We start from the raw sequence: 23,712 nt of genomic DNA on the forward strand, positions 1-23,712 counted from the left end.
TGAAAATGCATATACCCTTACATATTTCTACCAGGGATTAGATGACTTCAATATGAAAGGTAGAACTTGCTAGGTAGTTCATAGAAGTTATATCCATCTTTGTTGTAGAATCTGCAACATCTAAAGTTCTTTTGGGGGTACTGGAGAGAAGGCTTAGCATAACAAGGTGCTTGCTACCAATTTTGACAACCTTAATTTGATCCCTAGGATGTATATGGTGAAAGACAAGAACTCAGCTCTCACAAATTGTTCTCTGATCTCCACACACATACTCTGGGATGCACACTCTAACACACACACACACACACACACACACACACACACACAGAGTTTTATTTTATGTGTTTACTAAAGACTAGAGTCCTTGTTACCCAAACTAGAACCTTTTGTTATTTTGACATAATAATAACAACCCTGCTTATTATAATTTTCCAACACAGTGTTGAAAAGAACTACTCTTTCCAGCCCTCCCACAGAATAAGCAATCAAAGATGCTTGAAAAGTAATAAATAGATCTATAAAGGTCACATTTTCCATTATACAATGGCTGTGTTTTAGACCTGTGGAATCTAATGAATACAGGCACATTTTTTTTCTTCATTGCAATGTTAATATCTAATTCTTTAGCCCAAGAGCTTTTAACTTGAGTTGCACTACTCCCAGGCAGTGAATGAATGGGACCCATGAAGCTTTTAAATAAATAAAGGCCATGCCTGGAAGGACATGAATTCAAAGCTTTCATTAAATTATGCCAAAATCCATCACAAACATAAAAATTAAAAACAGTACTTTTAGAGAAGAAAAAAAATTCATACGTTACTAGGAAGAAAAGGTATTTGGACTTTAAAAAAATGTTGTATTTTATACCTATAGAATTAAAAAAAAAAAAACAAAGTAACCCATTAAACTAACAACTATTGCTTCAGTATCGTCTTAAGGACAATCATCTTCTTTGTAAGCAGATAGAGTGGCAGTCAGAATGACCAAGATCATACCAATAGAAATAATCAAAAGGTATATAGCAGTTATTTTTCAAAGTGTGTTCCATGGTCATATGTTTAGTATCATCCTGAATGCTTGTGAGAGACATAGATTCCTGGCTTATTCACATTTCTACAATTAATCTCTTAATTAGAACTCAAAATACTGACTTTTTAAGCCATAATTCTAAGTGCTTATGGTCCCTCCTTGTGCTTGGAAAGTGTTATGCAACAATAGTAAATGTGTAACTCTTTGTAGTTGGAAAACCTTCTTCACCCAATTCATTGGGTGCTGTAATAGTACTAGTTCATTGTGATAATTACTGAATGTTTGGATAGGTAAGATTATAGGAAACAGGTAGAAAGGTAATCAAACCTTGTGCAAAACAATTTACCTAATCCTTCCCTGACTTTTTAAGTTATCCACTATTTATTGGTACAGGAATAATGAGACAATGAAATGGTGTAGCTTGCTATAGGGGGTCTAGGTGGAGGCACAGATTTGTCTACACTCTGCCATACAACCTATTCCAACTGCTATGCTAGTTCCCTCTGCATGCAGTATCCAGAAAAGCGATGGAATTTTATCTGAGCCTGTAACAGCTACATTACACAACGGAAACCCGTGGTCACCAGCAAACTAATAGTTCTAAGATGAGCGAGTCTAACATCAGTCTCTCGTGAAGCATAGCTGTCTGACACTTCTAAAAGAAGCTTCCAGAGGTAACACATCACTGGCAAGAATGATGTGAATGTGAGAAAATTGCTCCAAGATGTTATACTTTGAGGAGAAAGTATGAAGTAAAAGCAAAGATTACAGTATGTAAGGTAACCCCACAGCTCACATCACAAGAGGAAGAAACATTCTGTTTGACTTGACTATAGATCTAAAAGTCAGTTGAGGTGTTTGAAAATATGAGCCCTGACATGCTGGTTGCCAAACAGAGGTGGCTCTGTGATGTGTGCATGTTCATGAATTGAATTTCATTTCATGGAAGAGTCTATTGGATGCTAATAATGAAAATAGTCATTTTTATTACCCTATATTAATTATTACACAGTGTGTTTCACTATGGCATTTGCATACATGTGGGTAATGTGTTTTAATATTATTCATCCCTCATGTTCTCTCTTGTGCCTTGATTAAGTTGAATATTTGAGAGAGACCAAAGTGTAAATTTTGTTGTTATTGCTGTAGCTGTTATTTCAACATACATTTTAATTCAGTCATTAACATCAAAATCTTTAATGATTTTTTTAAGTTAGCATGTTACAAAAACACTTTAAAATATCTTTACTGATTATTTCTCTGGAGAGGAAAATAATTTTAATTCAAATTTCTGGAGAGAAATGACTTTCATTAGCATACTTCTCTATGAAACTGAGAACCGAAAATTTTTTCTGAATATATTGAGACTGAGTTTACCAACTGCCACATAATTGCACAAATACCATTCCCTGTATTTTCAGTTGATAAATACACTCTGCTATTCACCAGGCAGCTATTACAAGTGATTTATTAAATTAAGTGGAAGACTCATTTATGTTGATAACTAAATTTTTAGAAATGTTTATATGATGTTATAGTGGCCCATGCATGATGAGACATGAATGATAAATGTCTATTTTCTTAAACCTGGGTTTAAGAACAAGTTTCAAGAGAAATCATATTTTATAACAGATGTGAGAGATAAGGAAAGCCATCCTTTGGGTGAGCTGTCATATTGCATATGTTTTTCTATAAAAATATTAGTAGAAAGCCGTGGCCCACATTTTGTTTTTTACTTTGAAGTTACACTAGGATCTAGTGATTCTCTGGCCCTTCATATCTATTTAGTGAACTCTGAGTCCCAAATAGAGCTGAGGAGTTCCCTCACTTGGGATTGCAGACTTGAGTGAAACACAGATGTTATCTTATACCATGGGTAAGTGTAGGGGGAGAGGGGAAAAGGAGGAGAGAGAAAGAGAGAAGAGAGGCCTGTATGTATATGGTGTGTGTGTGTGTGTGTGTGTGTGTGTGTGTGTGTGTGTGTGTGATGGTTTACATTGATTTTCAATATCGCAAGATCATGGAAGAAACAGCCTCTGGCTATGCCTGTGATTATCTAGATTAGCTTAATTCAAGTGGGAATAAACCTCCTAAAAGAGGATGACACTGTTCCTTTGGTTGGGGTTCTTCTGTTTCTCTCATCTGTGCTTACCATGGGTCTTCAAAGAACCAAGAAGAGTACTGTAGGACCACTTTAAGAGTGCAGGGCAAGCATTCAGTTCATGCTAGCTAGATACAGCCACCATATGGAAAACCAATGCCTGAGCCAAGAGTGATGTCACAAATGAATTCTGACCTCTCCTCTGCTTGTCTTTAGCTTCATGGGTTTTCTTTAAACTGGATGACTTTCAGTTAAGACATATATCAAAAATATAAAATATACATGAAATGGAAAAAAACAAAACCATCAATAAACTTAAATAACCCTCAGAAATTGTACTACACTCTCCCTTGAGGAAGAATCCTTTGCTAAAGATGAAATGGTGCAAGTCATGAATTACATGGGGCACCCACTGAGTGAAGAAGGCTTCTGACCTTCAAGGCCTCTAGATAAGATGGGAGATGTCATGTGTGGGTGGTAGAGAACAGATCAACTACTCACACTCAAAATGGTGCTTTACAAAACTATTATGTAAGCTATTCAGGGACACAGTTTTTAAAAGACAGTGCATTTTAAAAGGGTTTGCCTAACCATTGGCTAAGAAAAGGCTCTAAACATCATTCAAAGAGTGTAAGGTTAAAACCTACTACTGATTTAGACTCCTATTCCTACAAATACCAAAGTTGGTGTGGTCCCTGGGATACCCAACCAAGGAGTCATCAGCACCAGCAGTGCTCCTTGGAAACAACATTCATTAGCACAGCTGGAATCTTTATAGTCTCATTGGCTCACTGGCTGTTGCTTTTTAGGTGAAACTTTAATCTTATTTTCATACATTTTTGTAGACACATGTGGCTTGATTATAGACATTAAGTGGCCACTAGGAGCTTTAGATTAAAGCCTTTTGTGAACACAAGCTGCCTGGGTAGCCAGGGTTGCCTGTACCCCCTGTGGTCCCTATCTGCCCCCTTGCCTCTGTACCTCCTGTGTTAATGTCTATACTCCCCCTTGCTGTATTCCCATTGCCCTTCATCTCAGTGACATCTATTTACTTAAATCGCAGCCAATTAAACAAAGCATAATAATAGAACACTCTTGTGAAAAGAGCACAAAGGAGGGGAACTGTAGAGCTAGGAACAGAATAATGAAAGAGTGAAAAACATTTTAAAAGAGCTCCCCAGCAGACAATCTACCTCCTACTTTGCCTTCTATTTGTGGAGAGGCAAAGTCTTTGTTTGTTTTTAGCATCTATATGCCAAATCTCCACCCTTCATCCATATCCCCACCTTCTTGGGGGAGGAATCTTGATACACCCTTGTGCATCTTGACATGTCTGAGATTGGTGCTCTGAGTATTATTGTATAATATATATGGGAATGTTGTTATGTAGTTCCCAGAACACTTGGGAGTCAGATGTTTTGCATGACTAGGTTTCATGTTGATTTATTGTCTTAGTAAGTAATATTTTCTCTCAAGAGGTCCTCCTTTTTTTTCTAATGAGTGCCACAGGCCAGTTCTGGAGTAATACAAATGTTGGCTGCCACTCTTAAGAAATTAGCTTGGGAAGGTAAGAAGATAAGGAAGGGAAATGCTAACTTCACTCCCACTGTTTTAATTAAGTTATCTCACACTGCCTCTTGAACAGTATGCAGCATAAGGACCCGGAAAAAAAAAAGCCTGAACTAACACCAAACCATAAACTTCTCCCCAGACTTCAGTGACTTGCTGGTACCCTCTGCTCTTAGAGCTTTGAGTTCTCCAGAACTAAAATGGATTTATCAGAATTTCAATTTTCCGTTTGGATGACTGATTATAGCACATCTTCTCTTTGGTGTGAGGCATACTCTCCCCCTTCCACCTCCTTTCATTTTTTTAATGCATGCCTTTCTAAAGATTATGCAGTCAAAGATGTAGTACTCAGTAAAAGAAGAGCATGGAGCAGCTGGCCAGCTGAATTCTGGTTTCTCTATACTACAGCTGGAATTTGATTGTTCACTTTGACCTCAAAATTGTCTGATGTTCTCTCTGGTCTAGGCAAATGCCAGCTCTCTCAAATCCCTTGTGCTACTACAGATTGGCAGATGGCTCCCAGCAGGTGAACTCCAGACTATCCGTAAATGAAATGATGCCTTTCTTTGGCAAAACCTTTCTCAAAGACAGTTTGTGTCTTAAAAATCTAAGAAGGCATTGGGATGCTAAGCAGAGCTAGAGCTTGGTTGAAACTTAGGCAACACAGACAAATGTGAACAGAGGATTTCTGCTCTAGGTAATGCCTATCTCTTTATCAGGGAGCTGAGCAGTGCTAAACAGTGATGATACAGCACTTGAAGACTGATGCTGATACTTCACAATGTTCAACAATTCTCTAAATAATTCCCTGATCACATGCATTTGTTCAACATTGCAATAGCTCCATGAGAAGTCTCATTAATAACTACAACATTGGAGATCTGTACATTTAGAAGGCCTGCTCTGAATTAGTACACACAGCCACTCAATGATCACCTGAAGTTTCAACACAGTTTGAAGTCTCTTTATTTCAAAAAGTGAATTTAATTTCAATTCACACACATTAAGAAAATTAAACTACCATTCTTAGATCTTTATTAATCAGTGAAATAAGCCTGGTATAAGAAGATTCAGTTGCTTATAACACAAGAGTATATTTACTCAAAATTAACCAGCACCAAGCACACTTTAAGGTACAGACTTCAATTGTTCATCTCTTGAACATTTATTGAACAAATATTTTCTACTACATGGGTGTAGTAAATACAAAAGACATCATCATCTACCTTTCTGTGGTGCAGAGATTAGCTGGAATAGAGTGGGATAGACATTAAATAAATAAATCATTTACATTCATGGTGAGGTGATGATGTACTATAGTGGATTAGTCTTCCCAGGCTCTCATGAGTGAATATCACAGAATAGGTGACTGAAGTTTAGGATCGGGGATTAGTTTCTTGTAGAGAATCTCTTCCTGACATTTAAGTATCTACCTTCCCACTGATTGTTGTAGAGGAACTGGAGATTTTCAGGGGGTATATATTTCCCCCTTCCCTTTCCTTCTACCAAACCCTCCCTTGTACATTCTTGCATTGCTCTTCTTCAAATTTATGGCTTTTTTCTTTAATTGTTGTTATATGTATGTATGTATAATCATAAATATATAAATACATCTTATTCAGCCTGTAAAATGTTACTTGAATATATGTTTTTTCAAAACTGTCCACTTAGTGGTATCCAGTTGCTGTGCATTTCGCTGGGGAAGACTTTTTTCAATCTCAGTATTCCTTAGATGCCTATAGTTCTTTGTCTAGAGTTAACTAGACAAAAAAAATCACAAGGAATCATACTAAGTATCTATCTAAAATACTTACAACATATATAAATTGTTTTATGAAATATACATACATAGTTTAATGAAAATTTCCCATCTGGATTGACAGTGGTCCCTACGGGCCACAGACTATCTAACAAAATACACAACACCAGTTATGAAAAGCTATCTTGTGTGTTATTTGTAGGGTTGTCAAAGAAATTCCCAAAATATTATAGACTATTGGTGTTGCCTTTGGTCGCCCCCTAGAGGTGGAAGGTATGTACCTATTGCTGAAGACACCATGAATTTTGGGCCCTGTTCCCAGAGAACTGAAGCTTGGTCCACTGTATCACTAAGAGTGATGGGTCCTTTCATGACTCTTGGTGAACTTAACTCAAGAGTTTGTATGAAAGATGATTATGATCACACAAAACTTCCCCAGAGCTAGTATTTTTCAGATATCTGTCTTGCTAATGCCAAGAATAAAATTCATGAGCTATAAAGGGTGAGTTTTAGAAATAAATATTTTATAATAGAACTTTCAAGCAAGACAAAAGGCAGAGTTCTCATATAGCAGAGATCGGTTCTCTGGGAATGGTATCATCGGAGGCCATTGCCTTGAACTTAGTAAGGCTTCACTAAACTGGTGAACTGCTCTGTCCAGTTCCCATTCACAAGGTGTCCGGGTGCCTCTCAGTTTCAGTCGTGCACTCAAGTATAGTTCCCAGGTAAGTGGTGCTCGTGTATAGGTAAAGAAATTGGGAAGGGGCACTTCTTTCTGGTATCCTGGGCCCCAGTTCAGAGCACAATCAAAGGCATTTTGGCTCAAATACTTTCGGAAGTTTTTTTTGTTTTGTTTTGTTTTGTTTTTGTTTTGTTTTGTTTTTGACAATGGCAAGGTGAAGCTACAGAAAAGAGTCAATGATACATGCAACTTTCAGTCAAGGAAAAGAGAAACTCTTGGAGTACCTTGTCCTAAACTACATAACCAATTCTTACCTCCTGTTCTCATCAAAAGAAGTCAGTATGAAGACAAAGGTGGTAGTTGTAAGTTCTCCAAGATCTGTGACTTTACTGCCTGTGTAGTTGCTAGGTTTCTGGAACCAGGCTGATTTTCCTCTTGTGGGGTGGGCCTTAAAACCAATTAGGGACCTTTTGTTTACTGCCAAGTGCATCCTTGATTTATTGTTGTTTGTAGGTACTATAGCTGCTTAGAACTGTTGGTTGCTTTGCACTCTAGGAAGCTTGCATGGCGTGACTGGTACCTAGAAACCTAGTGCTCAGGGAGAAGGGATTTAGATCTGTTCTAGCTCAGGGGCCTCTGGGCCCCACAGCTGAAGGGCATGGTATCATCAACAATAGGGACTTATCTTCTACCTCTGGAGTCAACCAAGGGCATTTAGCAATACCTTTTAATGTGTTGAAAGTCTCTTGAACAATCCTGACCAACAACTCAAAACAGGGCTTCTCTTGCCCGGTGCTGGAGGATTTTGTTAGATGGTCTGTGGCTCTTGAAGAAATTGTTGTCAACCCAAATGGTAATTTTCTTTTAAACTACATGTATTTATATACAGATTTACATTTTTTAGACAGATAGAGAATAATATGATTGCTTATGACTTTTTCAGACATTTTTATTATTTTACCCTCCTATGTCCTTCTTATGTATCTATCTCCCTTTGTCTCTGCAATTAGAACCCTCTTCCTTTTACAAATGCAAAGTTAGTTATAGAAAACCACAGCCAATCAAAATGCAAAGGTGGAGTACCTAGTAACAGTGGATACGTCTACACACGACTCCAGCATCTATGATGCAGGGAACATTGTGGAAGAGCAGACAGAAAGATTATAAGAGCCAGAGGATTGGGGGCTTTGCTGTGAAATTGTGTCATCTTGTAATGTCAAATGTTCCACTCATAAAGTCTCTGCAACACATGACTGCCTAACCATGATCAGTACAAAGACAACACCAATAAACATGCTAAAGTAAATGAGGCAAAGACTGAGGCCTCAAACCTACACAAAACAACCAGCCACTGAGGAAATCTGAGAGCATGAGCAATGCACCATCCGGGACAAATTGATGAAATGGCAGCATTATTGAAAATGCACTGTGTGCTCATGGCTTAATATTTTGATCCTGCATATGTATTCATTTTCAATTCAATTACCATAAAAACTAATGCATTTATTTCACAGATTAGAGTGGTCTCTATTAGTCTTTCCCAGGGACGATCACACCAATTGGTTATCCGATATCAAATATTCATCCCTGAAAGCATACATACAAGTAACATGATACAAACTAATCAAAGATGGTACTTGGCACTATGTATATACATACATGTACATGTGTCCATGTAATAATTACTGTAAAAAGAGGCAATAAATTTGAAAGAGAGTAAGGAGGATTGTATGAAAAGTTTTGGAGAGATGAAAGGGAAGAACAAAATGATGTAACTATATAATAATCTCAATGGACAAAAACAACTATAGTTTTACAGGCAACAATATAAAAGAGAATCTAAAGTCACTTCAGGGATACACCAAGAGTAAGAGATTCTTGTTAAATATTCTTAATTGGATTAAACAAACATCAAGTGTGTGACATGAGGAGCTTGATGCAGCATGGGTGACAGTCAGATATCCAAGAGTGAGGAATTGTCTCTAAAGTGACTTATACTGGGTTTATAAGGACAGAGCTGACATCAAGGACTGGTTCGAATGGCATTCAGAGAGACCCCCTAAAGTTTAGTCAATATAATAGTATATGTTTCTGTGTTCTCATGTGTGGAAAGAATAAGCTGTGGTATCATGGTCCTCATCTGGATGAAAACTCACTTTATTACTGAAGATAGCTTCATTTGCCTTCCCCCAAAGACTGCATTTCCAGTTCACATTAGAGGTTAGGATTTCAATATAAGAACACTGACCTGGAGATGTGATTGAGTCCAAGATATAAAGTAATGCATTATCAAAGACAAAATGTTGGCATTATTTGAAGTGCATTGTGTGCCCATGTGGCCATATGTATTCATTTTAATTCAATTACTATGAAAAATAATGCATTCATTTCAGATACTAGTGGTCTCTAAGAATGAAATTAAATGGAAAAAAACACATATGGGGCAGAGGCATTTTTCAAGTTCAAGAAACTTTGATTAGCAATGAAACATATTGTACAACAGATGCTATTCCTGGAGAGGCATGAGCAAACATGTACTCACCCCAGACAGAGAACCAACAAGTATGTTAGGTTTTTTTTTAGAGAAGTATGGGTAACAGTTACTTACAGGAGTATAGCCACCTCTAAGACAACTTCATCCCCAACAGTCCATCCCTCCATGGGTAATGGATGATGACCCATGAAGAAGCTGAAACCCTGAACTTCTCTGCATGACTTGCAGGAAACTGAACAGGGCAAAGGGTATATATTCTCATTAGCGGTCTTTACTACTTATATCACCCTGGGTGAGGGGGACTTTGTAAATCTTTTAAGTTTCATGTTATTTCCTTGGTTGGTTGTTTATGATGTACATAGGTGTGTTGGGGAGAGGGCATCATATGTGTGGGAAGTATTTATGAAGGTCAGAAAATGGTATCCAACATCATGGAGCTACAGTTGTAGGTGGTTGTTAGTCACCCTACTTGGGTGTTGGAAAATGAACTCAAGTCGCACTCAAGAACAGTATTCACTCTTAACTACTGAAGTATCTCTCCAGCCCTACTTCATGAGTCTTGATGGGCCTCCTTTTAGAACATCCCGAGTCTTAGGGCATTTCACTGAAGGATGGAATGCTTTGGTTTGGAGGATATCCCTATACAACAGCTAGTGCAAATAAAAAATTTAAAAGTATAACAGGAGTTTGCATAACCAAACAGTAATGAATAGATAGATATCTGTTTATCGTGGAGATTATTGGAGGATATCCTTAGAGAAATGAACTTTGGTGGAAAAAGTTGGAAAACCTAGTGAAAAGGAAAGGGGAGAAAGAGAAGGGGGCGAGAAAAGGAGTAGTGGAGATAGGAAAAAACACTGAAGTGAAAATGAGGAGGAAGAGAGACTTTCCTGAAGAAGACACCGGTGTGAAGATGGAAGGAGCAATTAGATATATGAAAGACTGGTCTGAGATGCCATGGGATTGACAGTAGATACTTGCAACAATTGAAAAGGCCAGATGTGATTATGTACAGAAACCTCTGAAGCTCAGCCTGAAGACCTAGATTGCATCCATTTTAAGGAGGAGATACAATTATGAGAGGAAAATCATCAGATAGGAACCTGACCTGGTAAGTCTTGTGGCTATATGTGAACCCAATGCACTTCTTTAAGCCTATCCCAATTTCTCTTATACCACAAGATGTTGTCTATTTTCACTAATTAACTGTGTGCTTTAAAAAGTTAGGGTATTGTCTATTATCAAACGGATAAAGGTGACAAGTATTATTGAGGATGAGGGGAAAAAGGAGAATTCTTCAGCACTGTTGGTAGGTATCTAAACTAGTGCAGATATTATTGAAACAGTGTAGAGGAGCCTCAAAATAGAAGTATCCTATGATCCAACTCTAATGCTACAAGTGTATAACCAAAGGAGATGAAAGCAGTCTACTGAAGAGTCTCACTGACATGCCTATTGCAGTACTCTATACAACATTCAACATATAGAATCCACTGATGTCCATCAGATGATGAATAAAGAAACTAAAATATACATACACAATGGAATTCTCTCTAGGTATATAAAAAGTGAGATCCCGTTCTTTATGGCAACATGGATAAACCTGAGGAATATTAAAGGAAATAAGCCAGATGGATACTTACTCATATATAACCTAACACTGTTGATCTCATGGAAATATAGAGAGAGTTGTGGTTACAAGGGACTGGGGTGATGGCAGGGAAAATATTGAGACATTGATAAAATGACCACAAACTTTTAGTTAGATAGGAGAGAAAAATTTAAGGATTTATTGGCCAACATGGTAAGTTCAGTTAACAATAATGTATTATATGCCAAAAATAACCCTGAGTAGATGCTTCATTTAGCCACTTATATATTACAGTTATTTGAGTTATTTGATATATATAAGAAACATAATTTATCTTTAAAAGTAATAAAATAAAATGTCTGATAACCATATGAAAATTAGAAACAAATGAACAGATGGCTTTCCTTCAAGTAATGAAGTATTACATTTCCTCAGATACAGTCTTAATGCTAGGCAGAAAATTGCAATGAAGTATATAAATAAGCAAAATACTAACATGTGCGCCCCATTTCTGCTCAAAGTGGTTTATAACACAGGAAAATTCACATACACCCACAGTCTGAGTCTGAATATATTAACAATATAGGGAATATTATAAGTTTTAAGTTTGTGGAGTGTTATCATTGCATATCAACTGCTTACAAGATTAGAGGGCTCTGGAAGTAAGCACTGGATCATCATCATCATGCTTCATTTTCCCTGGGAACTGAGATATCTACTATTCAAACAATAACCATGTGCCTTCAATTGCTTGCATATACCACATCCAACCCACCAAAGTGAGATGCTGTGACATGTCTATCTTTTCCTCACTGAAGCACTGTAGAGCCTGTGCCCCACTCCCTCAAACACCTTCTTTCCTTTCTGTGTGCTTTCAAATTCCTGTAGGCCGAGATCTTGATCGATGCATAAAAAGGAAGTGACTGGAATACCTCTATCCATCAGGATTTGTGTGAACTGAATATAAATCTTAATTCTATTAACCCTCAGAGAGTCAAGATAAGCTTTTCCCACTAATCCAATCCTTGATACTTTACCTTGTATAATATTATGTCAAGATACTTTGGACAAACATAAGTCACATCTCCTAAGGCAGCTTAACCCAGCTTTTAGCCGTAGCCTGGAGTATCAGGCTTGAGAATAAAATGGCACAGTGCTTATTAGCCACTATGTCCTTATTCTCTGCTCAGATGAAGACCAGTGAATAAGCATTTGGATAACAGTTCTTACTTTTTTTTCAGGTGTATATTTGACATATATTACACTTGAAATAAACATAATTTTTGAAAAACAACTTTCACAGTAAGAGGAAAGATTTTCTCAACCATTGATGACTTTGGTTCAGCATACTTTCTTATGCTTACAAATATGTAGATAATAAGTGACTCTAAGTGTATTGTGAAGTAGAAATAGTTTAATAGCCTGTCAAACTACATGCCAATGTCGGCAGCTGCTTCTCTATTTAAAAACTACTCACAAATACGAGAGTTTTCCCCCTAGTTCATTACCAGTCCAGTTCTTGGTGGTTAAAAGTCTTTAGATTTTTGATAAATGCATTGAGTTACATGAATTGTGATTGATAAATGGGTGGGAAACAGTGCTGTTGTTCATTTCCTAGCTGGCAAAATGGCCTGCTGCCATTACAACATTACAGGAAGTTTTCAGTGACCACACTAAATTCTCCAGCAATTTCAACCATCCATCCTTGCTTTGCTCGTCTGAGAAAGTGTATCAAAAGAGAAAATTAAATAACTAAACTATACTTATAGGGAAATGTGTTTCAAAGGTAAATGAGGGGAACAAACTAGTTTAATAGGGAAGATTTAATTGTGAGACACATCTTTCAGAAAAATCTCACCTGGGCATTACTTTTCCATGATATTCTAATTTCTCATTCTAGCTTCATTGTTATACAGAGCACACACTCAAAGCCTACTCAGTTAGATCAGAGAACTGAAGAAGTGGCTGTGCTGGGCAGTGTTTATCCCAAAAGTTTGTGGAACGGAGTTCAAGCCCAAGCACCCATGTAAGAATCCAGGTGTAATAGTCACTTTCTTTCTGATATGATGAAAAAGGCAACTTAAAAAAGAGGTTCAACAAACAAAATGGCAGCCTGCAGAATGGAAAAAGATCTTCACCTAGCCCCACATCTGACAGATGACTGATCAAAAAAAAAAAAGGACTCAAACTAGATACCAAAATACCAAATAATCCAATTAAAAAATGGGATACAGGTCTAAACATAAATTTCTCAACAGAGGAATTTCAAACAGCTGAAAGGCACTAGGCATCCTTAGCTATCAGGGAAATGTAAGTAAAAAAAAAAAAAAAAACTATGAGAAACCATCTTATACCTGTCAGAATGGCTAAAATCAAAAACACTAATGAAAGCTTATGCTGGAGAGGCTATAGAGAAAGGAGAGCAATCCTCCATCGCTGGTGGGAGTGCCAACTTGTACAGCCACTTTGGAAATCAGTATGGTGGTTTCTCAGAAAACTGGGAGTCAGACTATCTTAAGACTCAGAAATACCACTGTTTGGCATACACCCAGAGGATACATGAACACTCATACTACAAGGTCATTTGTTCACCTATGTTCATAGCAGCATTATTTGTAATAGTCAGAACCTGGAAGCAACCTAGATGTTCCTCGACTGAAGAAGGGCGAAATAAAATGTGGTATATTTACACAGGTGAGTACTACTCAATGAAAAAAAAATAATGGCATCTTAAAATATGCAGCTAAATGGATGGAACTAGAAAAAACCATCCTGAGTGAGGTAACCCAGACTCAGAAAGACAAACAAGTTATGTACTCACTAATAAGTAAATATTAGATGTAAAGCAAAGGATAACCAGAGTACTTTAACTGCCCTTCTCCTGTAATCAGATTGATAATGACCTTAATTGCCATCATAGAGCCTTCATCCAATAACTGATGGAAGCAGCTGCAAAGATCCATAGCTAAGTACTGTGCTGAACTCCTGTAGTCAAGTTGTAGAAAGGAGTCAAGACCATGCTGGGGAAACCCACAGAAACAGCTGACCTGAGCAAGTGGGAGCTCACAGACTCCACACTGACAGCTGAGGAACCAGCGTAAGAATGAACCAGGCCACCTGAACGTGGGTGTCAGTTGGGGGACTTAGGCAGTTTATGGGGTTGCTGGTAGTGTAACCAGTTTTTATCCCTAGTGCATGAACTGGCTTTTTGGAGCCCATTCCCTATGGAGGAATACCTTGCTCAGCCTAGATAGATACGGGGTGGGGACTGGGGCATTGGTCTTGCCCCAAATGATGTGACAGACTTTGATGATTCCCCATGGAAGGCCTCACCCTCTCTGAGGAGTAGATGAGGATGTGGTGGGGAAATGGTCAGGAGAATGAGAGGAAGGGAAGGAGAGGGAACTGGGATTTATATGTAACAGAAGATTGTTTTAAATATAATAAAAAATATAAACCAAAACAAAACAAGAATAAAGGTTTGTTTTGCGCTATGGAATAATTGAATCCATTATGGCAGGAAAGGTATAGCAACAGATGAAGAAGGCATAGTATCAGGGGCCTGAACCTAAATGATCACATTTTCAGCCACACACAGGAAGGGGAGGGGGACAAAGAGAGGGGGGAGAGAAGGAGGGAGAGAGGGGGAAAAGAAGGGGGGAAGAGACCAGAAAGAAATGAGAAGCAGTGTTAAGACTATAGACTGTAAATGCTCATTGCCTACCCCAGAGACTTTCTCCAGCAAGACTTCACTTCCCAAAGTTTCAATAACCTCCACAAATAGTACTCCGCAAACTGGGGGGGGGGGGGCATTTATCATTCAGTGTAAATACAAGAGGATCCTTGGGGCTTTCCTGTTAGTGTGTGTTGCTGAATCAGTGAGCACTCTAGAGCAATGCAAAAAGACATTTGGACACAAGAGCCACCATGCTCTTGGAAACACATGAGCAGATACATGTGTACACACATGCTCCCTGTAGACATGAATGACAGATCTGGAAACTCATTTAGATTAATGCAGGACAGGTGTTTACTTATCTTGGCTTCCTTCTTAAATGTTGTATGTGCTTTACCATTTGAGGCCAAGTAAAGCATGTGCCCTCTTCTCTACCTTGTGCATACTAGCTCTTAAATGTAACTGTTTACCAGTTCACTTTGTCAGGGCTTATCAGCCTTCATTCTCAACAGCATCCATGTCCAGCTGTCATGGCTATGACAGGGAAATTGGCAGGAGCAAATCCAATAGAAATAACAGATCTAACGAGAGTCAGAGCTATATCACAGTAGATTTCAGTTTGTCCAAGAAACTGAATATCCTGAACAATAAATGTGCATAGTATTTCTAGTAGTAAGTTGAAAGCTACCATGGGTGAAATCGCACTTCATGGAAGAGCCACAAGCCTTTGTGCTTGAGATTGTACTTCACCAGAAATGGAGACCTAAAACCACTCCCCTGTATCTGTTAAGAGCTGGTTCACAGTTTTTTTTTGTTTTTTTTTTTGTTTGTTTGTTTGTTTGTTTTGTTTTGTTTTTTAAAAAAAGAGTTTAGTCACCTTTTGGGTACCTTCCTGGAATGAACACTTTAGAGCTATCTTGTTTTCTCATCTATAAAATGGGGATGTAATAGTCAGAGGGAGATAGTGAAGAATAAATCAATTCATTTGTATGTAGTGTTCAGAACACAGCAGTGCAAATAAGAGTCGATAAATGTCTACTAATACTGGTTTACATTCCACCCTAAGAGATCTATCTGATGTTGAAACTGACAAATATCCATGGCAAAAACTGTGTTAATTTTATCCTTTGGCTATGGAATAAAAGCTGACACATATCTGTTGGAGACTAACTGAAAATTGGCCATTCGACATGATGTCTCTTGTGGAACAGTCTGTAAGTTGCTTTTTAAAAAATAAGTCCCAGTGGCACTTATATCTCACAAAAAAAAAAAAAATGAAGTGTTAAAAAAAAATAGCAGTCATTTTCTTTTGTATAATAAAATACCAACACAAGTACAAATTATAGATACAGACTATTATTTTTATAAGTGGGGACACAGAGTTTCCTAATGATCCCTTCAGGCTTTGGTCAATAATTCCCCATTTCTTTTGGGATAAGTTGACCTTTTATATATTGAGAATTGAAATTTTACTTTCATATGTAACTGCTGAGTTCAGTTTTGGAAGGACTACAAGGACAGCCTTTGCCAATGCTAATATTGTGAATGTGCTGTTTTCTGTTTGCTGTTGCAACAACACAAGTACCCAAATGGTAAACAGTTTGAGCTTTGTTTTCCTCGCACCTACTTAGCTCTGGCATTGCAGCATGAAAGCAGCCCTTGTCCACCTGCAAATAATGGAAATGGCTAGGTACCAGCAATACTCTTCTTAGGAAAAGAGACAGCAAGAGGATGCAGCTGTTCCAGGAACTGTAATTGGATGTTCTAGGGGTTTCTTTTTATCTCCTTGTTATAAGGGTAAAAGACAGGCAGGCACACACACTTGATGGGAGATGCCATTATGAATATATGGTTCTCATACTGGTTAATAATAAAGCACTGTTGGCCAATAGGAAAGGAAGATAGGAGGGACTAGGAGACAAGGAGGAAATAGGAAGTAGTAAGGCGGACTCAAGATGGAGAGTCTGGAGAGAGCTGGACGCCAGCCACCTCCCTGGTAAGAGAAGGCCATGTGAAAATACATAGATCAGCAGAAATGGGTTAATAATTAAAGGCAGAGCTAGCTGATAAGAAACAAGTAACCGGGCCAACAGTATTGTATCAAATACAGAGTCTCTGTGTATTATTTGGGGCTGGCGCGGTGGCAGGACAAGACCAGCGGTGGCGGGCGGAAAAACCTATACATCTTACACACACTGAAACACACGAACATGATATATACTCTAACACACATGTGAATGTGTTCTTATTGAAAGGTAAAGGCAATGTACAAGAAATAGCATTTTCAGACATTAAAGAGAAACATTGAATGTAAAGATAAAAGGGTGGTATTTTGTTTAACACTCATTTGCTAAATACTAGGGTACCCTTTTATCTGAACAGGGTCCTGAGGTTTGCTCTACCAATTTATTTTTGTTCTGAAACCAACGTAGAAGCTGGGAATGGTGGTGTACTCCTTTAACCCCAGCACTCTGGAGGCAGAGGTAGGCACTTCTTATTTGAGGCCAGCTCCCACATAGTGAGTTATAGGAAAGTCAGGCAGTCAGGGCTATGTAGAGAATGTCTGGGGGAAAAAAAAAACTAACCAAAACAAAACAAACAAAAGTTAAACCAACTAGAAATTTTCATTTACTTATGAATCAATTTGTAAGCGATCTTAAAATTGTTATTGTTACACATACTACTATGCATGAATATCTCATTCCAGGGATTCTATCATAAATTGATGAAAGATAGATAGAAAGATAGATAGATAATATTTAATGGATGATAGGTAAATTATAGTTGATAAATAGATAGAGATGATAGTAGATTGGTAGATAAATAATTGACAATAGATTAGATAATAGTTGATAGATAGTAGATACATGATAGATAGGTAGATAGTTGATAGATTAGATAACAGTTGATAGATAATAGTTGATAGATAATAGGTAGATGATAGATAGTAAAAAGATAGAAAGTAGATAGATGTGCAAAAATATTTGCTAAGATATTTGAACACAGCTTTTTGTCCTCTTAGTCAATCCAGATATGTTTCAAAAGGAACAAAGAGCTATGTGCAAGATTTCAACAATCAGTCTTGCTAAAATAATTATTGAATTATTACAAGGAATGGGAAAATCTACCATGTGTCTTTTGGGTTGTGGAACTTTATGGTTATTTAGATGTTAATTATTCACCATACTTTCTCTTACTGTGACCTTTAACATAATAGGCTAGGTATATATGTCAGTGGCAGAGCATTTGTCTGGCATGCCTAAGGATCTATCTTTGATATCTAGCATCAAAAAAACCAGTTGATCCATATCTTCTGTTTGAATTTCCCTATGGATTCTAACGACCTGTAGAGGCTTTTCATTTAGCTCTCTCCCTCTCCCTCTCTTTGTCTCTCTCTCTCTTTACGGTAGCATATCATTGTTCTTGAAAATAGGGTGTGTCTATTGGGATGAGCTCATGTCAGTCCTGGGGGAAATGCATAAATACATGGCTTTAGAAACTGTGTAAGAGCTGGATTTGACAGGGGGTTTAGACACTGTAGTTTTTTGTAGTCTTGCCACAGATGAGGGTGGCTGCACCTGGACAGCTAGTAAGGTAGAAAACAAGCCTGGTGCCTTCTAGCAACTCTGTTTATTTCCAGGAACCACTTCAATGGGACTATTCCATGTGACTCTCAGTGGCATTTTTCAGCAGAATTGTTAATCCAGAGTGACTTTTAGGTTTTGTAATGTCAAAGAGAATTTAGTACTCTATGGAGAAGATTTAATTTTTGCTAAAAATCCCTCTCCATAAAATCAATGCAGACTGGGCTAGAGGCCCAGTCTTTTTTTAAAGCTTGCTGGATATAATTAACAATTATGAATATATTATTTGGGAAGATTATACAATCTTCTGCTATTTATTAGCTGAGAATAATTTAAAAATTTCCTCTTCCTTGGATGCTATCCTTAAGAATCATTTAAGATGCCAAAAAGGTAGGTAAAGCATTCAGCAGTTTATATACTCACTGCTCTGTGTCAAGTGGCTGAGCCCGTACCCAGCAGGTCACAAACGCTAAGCAAATGAGGACTAGACCTTAGGAAATCCATCTATCTTGTAGTCTCATACTTACCGAAATTCAAAAGCGAAAGTTCTGAGTTGTTTTACGATGGTATGATTGGCATGCGAGAGTCAGAAATTAATTCATAAGTTTTCTCTGCATCGTTTTTAACAGAAAGAAGCCAGCATATCCCATCAGTCCTTTGAGAACACACGGACATCACTACTTCAAACTTCCTTGAGTAGGTAAGATTGTACTCTTGCTGCCGTAGAAAAGCGGCCTGCTATTGTGAAAAACACTTAACTTCTTTGCAAACCATAGTTTTTTTTTTTTAATTAAATGCCAATTTATTTTTAAGGAATAAATGCATTTTTGAATGTACTAGGCTGGAAATTATGAAACATCATTTCACACATACCTCTTCACAGCTGGGGGCCTCTGGCAGGGGTGGGGGTTGAGGGAGACTTGGTTTTCTTTAAGGAACAAACCACTGCGAGTCTGACCATGCTCCAGTGAGTATATGGGTACTACCAATTGGACTTGGTATTTTTTTTCTTTTCTTCATTTGTTTTGGGGGAAGTCACAAGGGTGGGAAGACTGGGAAGTGACCAGGGTGCATTATGTGAAATTTCCAAATAATCAATAAAAATATTATGTTAAAAAAAATCACTTCACAATTTTTAGATTGCCTCAAAATGGATCTTGCTTTGAAATGAGGATTGAACCAAGGCCCTCTCTTCTGCTATGGCTAACCATAACTATAATATTACCTCTTCACTTAACATGTGCTAGGCTTGTTTCCGTGTGACTTTGTGTAATTAAATGCATTTATTCCCCTACATCAGCTCTGTGAGGTTGGTAATAGATGATGTCCACTTTATAGATTAGGGTCCTGAGACAAAGGGACAGGGGGCAGAGCTAACGAAAACTGTGCATGTGGGAGAAGGAACCCCAGCCTTGGTGATGACCTGGGGATAGCTGCTAGAGGAAGAATTCTATAGAATTAGATTCTTCTGTGTTTACATTAATTCCATCTGGATTTATATAAGAAAAAAGCGACATTTACTGTAAATGCAGTCAAGGCACAGCAGGCACAATCTTATTGTATATGTGCACCTGTCACATATCCAATAATTGCATTGCAAATAAATGAGCACTTTAATTTGCAAATAGAAACTGTGTTTTCTTTTACTTTGCACCTTTTAACTAGAAATTTTATAGCAAAGGCAGAATAAAATTACTCAGAGATTGCAAAGAAGTGGTCTCTCGTTCCAGAAAATGAATTTTAGTTTTTGTTTTTTATTAAAGGTGTGGAATATACTATCTATAACTGGCCATGGCAATGTTCACTTTATTGCTTTCGTTATTGAGTTAAAAAAAAATGTATAGTGTTTTCACTGCAAAAGACTCAATGCATTATGGTAAATACCCAAGCATCTGCCACACAGACTAAACAGCCTCTCACGTATGTCTCTCTTAAACTCTTTTCTGAGTCAACATCATAGGAGGAAAAGAACTGTTTTGCTTTCTCCTCATGCCCCTGCTTTCTTCCCAGTGAGTATCAGAATTCCAAAGGTACATAGTGACTTCCGTGTGTTTTACTGTGTGGCAAACAAACGGAGCACAGTGACACCTTCCCAGTGTACAGGGCGGCCGTCACTACAGATGTTCCTTCACTCACTGTTGTATTTAGCTACACCCACGGTGGCACAGGAGATTGGTTTGGCTCGGTCCGGCTGTTACCATGGCTACTGACTTACATTAATCTCTGGTGCTTATTATGGCCTCTAAATATCACACAGCACTTTAAAGATTCTATACTACCATGACTTCAGCATGTCTCATAAAACCTACTTGTAATTTGTGACCAAAGGAAGCTGACTGTCTCTGAATATGATACTATGCCAAACCTTTTTATATTTTTTTTTTCCTAGATGGAAACACATCTTTTAATTGGCATGTAAGGATTTTACTAATCTATTGAGACCCGTGATTATCACCATGTTCTGCTATAATATGATAATCAGCATAGATTTTGTTTCACCATAGATGAAATTCTTGCTATTCCCAAACATAATATAAATACTACATATGAAATTTCAGATACTTAAAAGAAAAATACGTTTTGGGAGGTCCATGTTAATTACTTGTAATCCCTTGAAAATCATGCAAGGAGTTTTAGTAAAGATCCTTTTCAAATTATTGTCTAAATCTACAGCTAATTCTAGAATATGCTGACATGTATATGGAAGTCTTTATGAGCATCTTTTTGTGTATATTGGGGCTATTGTCAAAACATCAAGAAGAGACAGTGTCTAAACTGATTAAATATTATCTAGGAAAACATGAACATTCATCCAGTGTTTCTGCAAAAGTGACTATTTTATGCAAGTGGTTCTACCTGGGTATGTTCTCTGATAACCATGAGATCACCATAGATATCACTAACTCTACCAAGAGGATTATACAGAATGGATAATCACTGTGGAAATGTTCAATAAAGAGCATCCTTTGAATTGTTTGTTAATGTTGATAATTGCTGTATTATGTAAAATTCGAAACTGAATCTTTCCAGCCTAACATGTGCAATTTCCAGTGTGAAGGTAGATCTTTGTCCCTGATCACTGTGAAATCAGCATCTCTTTTCACACAAAGCCCACTAGGTACTACAGTGCACTGTTAATCATTCTGAAAATAAGTTTGCCTCTCGTGTCTACCACCTGCTAGAGCCGTATGACCTGACCTCTTTAAGCTCCATGGGAGCTCATTACAGTCCAAACTATTACCATTTCATTATCTTTATCTGTATAATTAAAAGTAGTCAGTCTTGCATTCCCTTAACCCGTTGTCTACATAGAAAAAGTCAGTACGTACTTCTTGATTGGTAGGACTTCTTGTTCCAAATATACTAGTGGTCATCTGTATAGAATGAATCCACATTTCTACAATGGCCAACAAGGTGGTATAGGATTGTCATCCTCTGCACCCCCCAACATCATTTCAACATTGTCTCCTCCCTCTGATGGAAGAAACTATACCATGTTCTGGGCTGTGTCACTATCACCTAGGCCACCACCTCCCAAGTGAGCCTTCACTTGTTGAAGGGATGACTGAATATACAAGAGTTCTTGGGAAACATGGCAGGTAGGTGCTTTGCCCACAGAATACCCACAATGCACATCAACAATGGTTGGTATCTATTAATGCATTCCTTTATGTGTCTTAGCAGAACCTATTACTTTTCAGTGCTCAAGCACTTTCCTGGTTTCAAGACATAATTTTTATGATTTTATAGTATTGTGATAAAACCTTGTTGCTGACTTTGTCATCCCAAATCTTAATTTATGTTACAAAAGTTCCAAATTACATACACAAGTTAGGAATAAGCTAGCTAGATGGACATGAGGAAAATATTTCAGAGTAAAAAATATGTATTATTCTTGAAGTATTTTATCTAAATATTCTAATCTGCACCAACTCAACATAGATTATGCATTCCTTCAGAACATTTATATTTTTCTTCATTCATAGCTGAAGGGAACTCATCTTTTAAGAATTGTTTTGTATAAAAGGTTGATGCTTTTAGTTTTACAAGTAGGAGCTGCAGTTGATGACTATTTATATTGTCGAGAACACTTGGCAACAGAAAGACAAACAGTAGGGCCACAATGAGCCAACAATTAACAAACAGAGAATGAAAACCTGGCATTTTTGCCATCTCCTCTGAAAATAAGTCCCTTGACTTGCACTGATCACTACCTCACAAGGATTGTTCACACATTCTACAGAGACAGTTTTCAAGGCAGATTATGCATTCAAAAAATAACTTTGATTGGTAACTTTAGGATGTCTGATGGTATTTTTCTATACAGTGAACTGCTAATCACACCTGGTGCCCAGGTCTTCTGGTTCTTATTGATCAAGCGCTAAGCCTGGGTGAGGTTTTAAAGAGGGATCTCTACTTAGTTATCTGGGACAGGGAATAGGACAGTTGCCCACATCCTCTGGCAGGAGTTAAAATAACAATGACAGTCCTCCTACTTAGCAGGCTGAGTCACAAGCACATTCTTCTGCTTCCTCAGCAGTCCTAAGCAGATTGTTTGGGCTGGAGTTCTGGAGGCAGAGGTGGGCACCACCTGCTTTAAAAAGACTGCTGCGATTAAGGATTGTCTTTTAACAGTTTGGCCAAATAGAAATAGGAAAAGAAAACATCTGTTACTGACAAGCACATAGTCAAATGTTTGAATAAATGAATAGTGGTCAGAGATAGCTGAGAAGGTTCATTTGAGTGTGCATGCTTGCCACTATACACAGAACCAACAGGGTGGGGACAGAAAACCAACTATTACAAGGTGTCTACTTACTTCCACACATACAATGAAGCACTCATGTGTACGCACACACACAAACAAATGAAGGAATAAATCACTAAAAGCAATGGTGGTCTGGTCATACTTATCATTCAATAAATTATTGTGTTGGCTTTCAGGATAAGTCATTTGAAAAGGAAAACTAGTTGTAAGTTTGACAGTTCAGTACTGCTGAATGTTTGTACTAAGACATTTGCTGTTCAGTAGTGTTAACCTTATCTCAGCCAATGTAGATCCTAGGTTGTAACGAACAGGAATATAGTTTTTGTTTAAGTGCAAAGATTTTTTGTTATACAGCCTTTTATTAGAACATTTTTTGTTACAGAGCAGAGTACCTTACAAAGAAATGAGTTTATTTTGGTTCATCCTTCTGGCCTAAGGTCTAGGCCACCATCTGGCAGA

General features: G+C 37.7%; 1 long non-coding RNA gene across 1 annotated transcript in view; it reads left to right on the forward strand.

The window, feature by feature from the left end:
* The window catches only part of LOC127226392 (uncharacterized), a 40,057-nt gene extending 20,823 nt beyond the window's left edge, over positions 1-19,234 (forward strand). The window contains exon 3 of the long non-coding RNA XR_007834877.1: positions 19,115-19,234. This is a non-coding gene — a long non-coding RNA (uncharacterized LOC127226392). The remainder of the gene's footprint in view (positions 1-19,114) is intronic.
* The last annotated feature ends 4,478 nt before the right edge of the window (positions 19,235-23,712 follow it).

The sequence above is a fragment of the Phodopus roborovskii genome, unplaced genomic scaffold (genome assembly GCF_943737965.1).
Source record: "Phodopus roborovskii unplaced genomic scaffold, PHOROB, whole genome shotgun sequence".
NCBI lineage: Eukaryota > Metazoa > Chordata > Mammalia > Rodentia > Cricetidae > Phodopus > Phodopus roborovskii.